Raw genomic sequence first — 9,173 nt, 5'->3', positions numbered from 1 at the left:
TAATAATCCACTCCATTAATAAAACTGTATAACACATTTTTTTTGTTCCTGTGTAATAAGTGTTATTTCCTATTCGCTTATGCCTCTAAATTGCAGAAAATTGCTATTATTCCCCACAAACTTTGCTTTTGTGACCAGGACAGTGATATTTTGAAATTTACACAATTAGAAAATTAGAAAATAACATTACCCAGGAACAAAAATCGTGAATTATCAGAGCTTGTTTGCTTGTTTGCCACAAGTATGTGTGGGTAATGCAGACTTCATTCCTTGCAAAAGGTGTCTGATGTTTGAACATCTTAACACCTGTTTTATTGCTACTGGCAAAATGGTCCCATAGATGTTTAAACAGCCAGTTTTAATTCTTTGGTTCTTTCGGTAAAGTCGCGTATAAAGATAAAATAATAAATTAAATTATTTGATCTTAATACGTGACTTTACCGAAAGAACCAAAGAATAATTCCTGCAGTCACGAAAGCTCCAATTTAAGCCAGTTTTAATCCATAATGTTGCATGTAAAGGGATTTTATTGGGTTAGATCGCGTAAATATAAATGTGTCGTTAAACAAGCCACCCCCTCAGCCAATTAGGTACCGTAAATAAAACGTGCCAATTAGCGATTACTTTAGCACACTGGTATGTTGGATAGTAAATCAACAACATTTACAATTTTGAGTACGACGTTTCAGGGGTGATTACAACCAGCTTCAGCCGATTTGCCAAAATCACCTTCATAAAGAACAGTCGTAAAACAATGTAATTGCTAAGCAATATTTGGATAATAAAATGATATGCAATGTGTACACAATTTCTGGTCGAGGACATGCAGTTTGTTTCAGTTGAGGGAAGTCGATAAAGACCCTTGCCACACACCACTTCACGCAGATTCCTGCCAACGAAGGGAGCTGCAATTGTGTCCAGTAATGGGAATTCAGAGGTCGTCGATTCGGTTCCATATTCTGGCGAGGCAGTAGAAACAATTGATCCTTATGGCGGTACCCCCGAAGTACCAAATAATACAAAATGGTCGAGGCAATGTATAGTATGAAAGGCCGAAACACCCTAGGATCCAAAGGGTCACTACTGACGATGCGCTCCCCAAATTTCACCAGGCTCACTGTTCATGAACTCTTGGAAGTGCTTGCACAAAGGATAGTAACATCTCATCCTGTGTTCTTTGGAATCTGGGACACAATTTTTTCCAGGGGTGCACTTAACTCCGCGACTGGGGTACCAATCAATCCCAAATCAGTGCTCGACCGCGATGTCGAAACGCAGCGAGGACGATTGCGCTGAAACCCTGAACGCTCGTACGCACCATAGTGCACCGTGTACAGCTCGTCGAGATGAGTCGATTGACGCATCGTCGACCATCGACAGACTAAAAAAAACTCCATAAACATTTCTTTTTTTTAAACAACGATTTTATGAACAACTTCATTTCACTCACGGTCGAGAAGTACGTCAATGATGTGGCGCCTGCTCCCACATCACTTACTTGAATTTAATAGATTACTTTATAAATGAACTTGCTTTACTAACACGGCTTCGCCCGGGACTTGTATTCACCACTCCCGGCCGCCTTTGTCTCCCCAGTGGCGATGTTCACACACCACACCAGTTACTCGTTTGAGGCTGAGTCGACCTAGGGGAGGCCCAGGACCGGTTCAAATTATCGTCACTGGTGGTGGCCGTGAGCAGGAATACGAACTCGGGTCGCTGGGTTCGTAGCGCAGCGTGCTAACCACTACACTACCGCTCCACCCCCCCACACACACATACACGCGCGCGTCCATAGGTACACATACACGCGCTTGCTGCAGACACAACTTTTAGGGTGCGTACGGCAATAAACGACTCAAATAATAAACCAACGCTGCGCGAAGAACGCCTTAGACCTGCAACACATTTGTATGGTACTTTACTCGCGGAGGGTTGGGGGGGGGGGGATGCGTGACATCAGCAGGCACACTGCCTAACGCTTCCGCATGCGGGTGACATCACAGATGTGACGTCACAGCTCACTTGCCGTGCAAAATATATCCATTATTGCGCCCCACCCCCCAATTTTTTTTATTATAAAAGTCTATTTTTATACTTTTTGCATGGTGTACAGTCTGGAAACTACCCACATGCTAAATTTCAAGTTTGTTGCATGTCTGGAAGTATGCTAAACATTTTGAACAGACACACATTCACAAATTTCCCTTTTATATATATAGATCTTCAATGTACAACTTTTGTTTGTGTGGAGTGAGGGTGCCCGTAATTCGTTCACACGGAGCAGGCGCGCCTGAGACACGTGGCGCCTGCTTCTTGGGCGAAGCGATTCGAGAGTTTAGGGACCACGGAGTTTTTGACCTACGCTAATATATATATAAATAATAAGGCGTCAATACAAATGTTAATTGCTTTAAAGGAGCGAATTAATTGATTAATTGATGCCGATTTTGATACAGACATGCATTGTCACCGGATCTGAGTACGTGTGCAAATATTGGAATTGATTGGACAACGGGAAGTGGACGAAATGTAGATTACAAGATTTGACCACAACACAGGAATCAAGTTAAGTAAAACCGATAAAATGACTGCTTCACGGACATTATGCGAGAGCCGGGTTACCGCCATAAGGTTCAATTGGAAAAGGTTATTAAATCTCGCTCCGCCCATCCATTTCTGTCCACCCAGCATTGTAAATACGGGTACTACACATTAACAGTGCTCAAACAGCAAGGCCCATGTCGTGGGGCAAAGTGTGGCCAGCGTGGAAGAGTAAACCGAATACCATCTAGAGCAGTGTTCACTAATATTCAGAGGTGGCGGGGGGGGGGGCACTTTCCCGATAAGATATCAGTGTTGAAGGCAGTCACATTTGAAACCATTGGATTTTGAAACCATTGGATTTGATAGCACGATGGGGGTATTTTCACAATTGTGTATTGTCAGGTGCCGCACTAAAGGCCAGCAGGGTCCGCCAGTGGCCCGCGGGCCTTGTAACGAATAACACTGCCCTAGAGTTATTCTGTAATGATCTTAATTTTTGGAGCTTTCGTGACTGCAGGAATTATTCTTTGGTTTTTTCGGTAAAGTCACGTATTAAGATAAAAGAATAAATTAAATAATAGCATGTATGCTATTATTTAAAGAATAAATTAAATAATAGCATGTATGCTATTATTTAATTTATTCTTTTATCTTTATACGTGACTTTACCGAAAAAAACAAAGAATTATTCTGTAATGATTGCACTAATTCTTGGCACGCGTGAACAATTAAACCGCGCCGTGGTAGGCCCAAGAGTAAATATAAATGGGTATATAATACATGTTTCAGCTGCCACGCCGGGAGATAGAATCGAACCGGCGACCTCTGGATCGCAAGTCCAGTGCGCTGCTGAGCGTTAAACTGCGTCAGCATCCCTTTTGTGTTTAATTTGTTGTTCTTTCCCCGCATCTCCGATTAGCACGGTTGGCTACGTATGGTGCGAAATCAGTTCAACATACATACAAAAATGTGCAGCTCTGAAATCGCTTGCTCATGAAAGGGCCTCCACGAGAGGGAGCTCTAGACGGTACTTGATCAATTCTTCCACATTGGGCGATCTCTTTACGATCGAAACCGATTGACTGCTGGGTGGACAGCGGCGGGGGACATTCATGAAACTTGCACATTGTATCAACTGGCATGCCGGGAGATGGCAGATCCAGTGCGAACTGTTACACCACGACATCTCCCTACGTTTCTCAGTTTAAAAGGTGAACATTTTTTATTTATGTGCTTTTCTGTGTGCGGCAAACCAGTTAACTTTTTTTTATCTGGTCATGCGAAAAACGATTTTATGAACCCTACAAACCCTTTTACCACTCCATATACTCACATCTGTAAATGACGAGAAAACACCATCATAGAAACATATTGCAGGCCAGAAAGCCATATATTTCAAATAACAGACAAAACGAGTAAAAAGCACTCAGCCTTTGTGCATTATGCAAAGACAATCTACGAATCTGAAGACATGCATTGTGATCGTCTTGTCTTAGGTCACCATTTTGATGATGCATTCAAATTATTATTTTAATGATTATCTTCACTTATTCAGGAACTGTTGATGTTTTTTGCACAATGCACACAAGTTTAATGCTTTTCGCACGTTTTAGTGTGATATTTTAAACTTAGAACTCAACATGAGATTTTGAAAACCGGAGGTATACTGTCATGAAACACTAAAGAGGGATAATTGCCAGAAACGTTGCCATCTTTTTGTTTAATACATTGTTAGCATAGTTAACCGATGGTAGCCACTGAGCTCTTAGACAATGGCCCATTGGTGATTTTGACATTGACGATAGTAGCAAAAAAAACAAGCCTGCTCAATCAGCGCTCCATTACCCAAAAAAAGAACATTTAAAAATAGGTCACGTGGACTGATTGGTATGACGGGAAAGATTTATCACTACAGGCATTTACGCGTGGTAAAAATGGATCACGCTTGCCGTGCATAGCACATAATAACTGGCAGCTGCACCGCCACACTTCATTGCGTGCCACATGTAGGAGGTTGCCACTGGTGACTTCGTGGCCTCCAGCATAGATACCAGATGCAGGGTCACCTAAGTTACTGCTCTTCACGGTTTCGGCATTTCTTTAAGGGTTTGATATACAGCAATACCCCGATTTACGGCTCCTCCTTTTACGTCGTTTCGCAAATACGTCGCCACATTATTAATACCACTACCTGATTTGCGTCACCTCAACTCACACTTATGTCGCTGACAGCATCATCCGTCCTTTCTCGTATCCATCGCCTCAGCCTTCGCCTCAACCGACCCTCTAAATTGCTTTGATTTCCGTCATTTCGATGTTTGTCACACCTTTCAGGAACCCATCCCCCACGTAAACCGGGGTATTGTTTTACCAATAATCTGATAGTGTGTATGTTGAAGCCTTTATCCAGCAGTGGATTGAACGTCGCTGCTGCAAATGAAGGGAACGTAAATTAATGGGACACTACAGAACACCAATACTCTACTCGCATTTACATGATACAGATTTATACTCGTAGTTGTTAATGTTTGATTCGAAAATTAGTCTGCTGTCCTTCTAATGGGTTGTTTGCTAACATTGTTCCCAAAGATCATGGATAACTGGGTACTTACACACCTCAATACTGGTAGGAATACTGTTAAAATATTCGCCGTATTGTATTTACAAACTGTATATTTTTTAATGAGCATTACATAAATGGAATTGCACCTTGTGGTTTAAAGTGCCCCCTGTTTGAGTGTAGGACAGTACCCTTTTTAGAGGTTATACTTAAAACGGCAGTGTTGTATTGTTGGGTTTTTTAAACATCAGCCACGCCATAGCTGTCGTGGTTATATTAACTAATACTGTCCAGCAGAGGGCATGATAGCGCTTTTCATGCAAACAATGCAGCGCCCAAGTCGACAGGGTGATCCGCTTATAGATACCCCACTGATTTCTGAACTTGCTTTTATTTTTGTGAAGTACGGCATATATCAATGGGTCACCGTATATGTTTACAAGTACCCAATTGAAAACGAATGCATGCAATGCCCATGAATCTCAAAAGTTTTTGAGATTGTGTTGTATACTTAGCCCTTCTTCACAATGGCTGCATCTACTCAAGCTTCTGAATGACCTTTGTTAGCAAACGGTGAACAAGTGTGACAACTAAAATGGAAAAAAGGGGCAATGACTCTGTAGATATTGATTTTTTTAAAGCTCGGAATGGAAATATACTGCAACTAGTCATGCATCCCAACGACTGAGTACATGAAGCAAATATATGTTAAAACAGCAAATTTTCCATGTGTAGTGAACTAATTCAGGGACACTTGTAGGAGGCGTTACCCCTCTTGTTTATTCCGGCTCTCACAGCCATAGGGAATAATTCCATACCAGGTCGGGACAGCCAACATGCTTCCAGACCCACAGCTTGAAGAGGCGAAGACCACGATGACAGCAGCATGATGAGTTTCATTCCTGATGGCAGCACGCCCCGACTGGGAGTCGGAGCTCACCTTTTATTCTCCCCAGCGTGGCCAGGCTCCGCCCTCAGCCACGCACCCTTCTGGATCCCCCAGAAGGGTCCGGACTTGGCCCACGGGTCCAACTGATAGAACGGGCTGCTACCCCTAATTGCATTGTCTACCAATCTCCCAGCGTCACGCGCTACAGTGGCTCATTCAATGTCACTACATCACCCCCCCCCCATGAACAAAAAACAGCCGTCCCAGCTGACCTTTATACGTTGCGCAGCGGGATGATGAACACAACAATATCCATTCAACATTCGCAATGCATGGCGACATTCCAGCCCCCAAAATAACAGCAACCAAACGACGAGTATGGGCGGTCATCTGAACCGAACCGTTTGGAATGGGTCCTTGTTGCCGGCCCCTCATATAGCCACGGTACAGGTCCTCTGGGGACCCCGGGAGTAACCCGAGGATGGCCCAATGGGCGCGGTCCCTCCTGGGATGAAGATGGAGGAAAATAAAAAGTGTGTGGCGGTCGTCCCGTCCACCCCAATCCGCCTGTGGGTGGCGCCGCCGGCAGTTCTACGGGCATCAGGCCCTGGGATCCTGCAGATGGAGGAACAGAGCCTCGCTGAGACGCATCATCCGTAACCGTACGCCCGGCTTCGTTGGACACAAACACCCGGCCATCAGATGGGGCAGATGAAACGCCCTCATGAGGTGGAAAATAGGGCTTCAGTCGTGAAGGGTGCACATACCAACGCCTGCGACCAACCTGGATCCGCACACACTGCAGCCTCCTCACCTCAATTACCTCCACCGGGCCTTGCCATGGCCTATGTCATTTAGGAGATGTGCCTAAAGGCACCTGGGGGCAATGCAGCCATGCCCTCTCCCGAAGCTTCCACAGGTTTCCGGACTTTTTAAGCCCAGACAGTTTTTCATTCGCAGCCAGCCACTTGGCGGAATTGCCATGGGATGCCTCCCGCGCTTCCGTCAACCGCTTAAGGGTGAGGCTCATAAGTCCCAGCACAGTGGCTCTCTTTTTGCTTGGCTCAATAAAACAAACTCCGAAACAATGGTGGCGAATGCTCTCGTATCTATGAGCACCCGCATTTCAGCACCCTGCACAAATCCACTTACTGTAGATGATCCTGCTCCCGCCGCCATAACACGGTGTGCCAATGCGGTCCATTGCCAACAATCATGCACTGAAGCATCATCTTCGCACCCAATATCGCTATGGGGGGCAATGGCGTGTGCACCCGACACCAACTGCAATGGAGATGCATGAGGTGGTTGTGTCGGCCGGGTGAGTGATGTATCGCGACCTGCCTTTGGTTCCAGAGGAACGGAGGCTGGTAGGGTGGAGGATGGCGACGCCAGGAAAAAACTGCCCCAAATCAGCACAGCAGCCTCTGGAGATGTGGCCTGGTAGGCCACATCTGAAACAGATAACGGGGCCCCGCCATGGCGGAGGAAAGGTCCCCCCACCGCTGGTCCCGTTGTCGTTCCGCGCCAACTCTCCTTCGTGGGCTCCAAATCCCCGATACGCAGACCCGAAAAGACTCTTTGTGCTCCTGGTTGCCCTCTTCTCCCGGGAACCAGGCCGCTACCCTGGCACGCCTTCGCAGGTTACAATGGGCCTGGATGCATCGGGCTACCTGAATTGAGGACAGGTCGTCTTCCTCCGTGGCCGGCAAAATAACGATAATTTCTTGAGCCAGTGCCAACAATTTCTCCAGCACCAGAGAATATAGTCCCGCCTGCTCCATCTTTGGGTATGCAGCCTGGGCCAGCGACAAAAGTGCACTGCGGAAGGCGAGGGGCGTCTTGGTCTCCACATCACGAATTTCCGCCACGCATTGAACGGCGGGTCAAAAATCGCCGCCAACTGTGCGTATGCTTTCCGCAGCATCGCCTTGTCTGCCTGGGGAATGGCAAAAAATGCCACCAAGGCATTGTTATCTAGCGATTTGGAAAGAACACATAGCGCCTCCGCATCGGACCACCCTGTGAGCTCACAAGTGGCGGCGAAACGCCACTGGAAGGCGCCCAATCACCCCCCGCAGCCGAAAATTCCTTAATAAACGGCAGCCGCTGCGTGAGGGAAGGCGCCCCCGGATGAGTTGTCGGTGGCAGGTTAATTTCGGTGGGACTCGATTCCCGCCCCTTGGTCGGCAGTGATGGCGGAGTCGCCCGTTCGCTGCCCCCGAGTCCCTCCACCGGCTCAACCTTACCAAGCTGCCCCACAAGCGCTGTCTACGCGGAGAGCAGCTCCACGATGCGTGCGCTGAGTGCCCGCAGCCCTTCTCCAGCCGGCGGCGGCGTGGGATCATTGTCCTTCACCCGCTGCCCCGCTGGGACCGCCTCTCTGGGACCCCCCACTGGCGTCCCGGCGGCCGGGGCTGCCCGGGAACCCTTATCGCTCGAGGATATGCTGATGCGGGCTCTCCTCTTAGTGGATTACGGCATAGCCTATTCCCCCCACAAGGATTTCGAAAGGAAAAAAGATAATTCCTAACAACCCTAAAAAAAATGTGTTAACACTTCTGACACCAAATGTAGTGTACTTATTTAGAGACACTAGTAGGAGTTGTTATCCCTCTTCTTTATTCTGGCTCTCACAGCCATAGGGGATAATTCCATACCGGGTTGGGACAGCCAACATGCTTCCAGACTCACAGCTTGAAGAGGCGAAGACCACGACGACGACAGCACCATGACGAGTTTTATTCCCGATGGTAGCAGGCCCCGACTGGGAGTCGGAGTTTGCCGTTTATTCTCATCAGCGTGGCCAGGCTCTGCCCTCGGCCATGCACCCTTCTGAATCCCCCAGAAAGGTTCGGGATTGGCCCACGGGTCCAACTGGTAGAACGGGCTGCTCCCCCTAATTCCATTGTGTACCAATCTCCCATCGCCACGCGCTACAGTGTCACTACACATGTATCATCCTTGTGAAGAACGTTGGTCGATTGTATTCTTAAAATTACATTCATTTGATAAATGTCAGTAATACTATCCCTTGCCACTAGGTACCAAAAAAAATGTCAAGTATCAGCATTTTGTGCTGATTGAGAGCCTCTATTCACACACAGCTCCCCTAACCTCACCTCATTCCTCAACTTTTCCCTTCAATCCACACTGCTGTAAACCACAACTCATATG

This window comes from Lethenteron reissneri, chromosome 21 (assembly GCF_015708825.2).
Source record: "Lethenteron reissneri isolate LAM-NWPU_2019-01 chromosome 21, ASM1570882v1, whole genome shotgun sequence".
In the NCBI taxonomy this organism is placed as follows: domain Eukaryota; kingdom Metazoa; phylum Chordata; class Hyperoartia; order Petromyzontiformes; family Petromyzontidae; genus Lethenteron; species Lethenteron reissneri.
The sequence above is the reverse complement of the archived record's forward strand: the minus strand, read 5'-3'. Positions refer to the sequence as shown.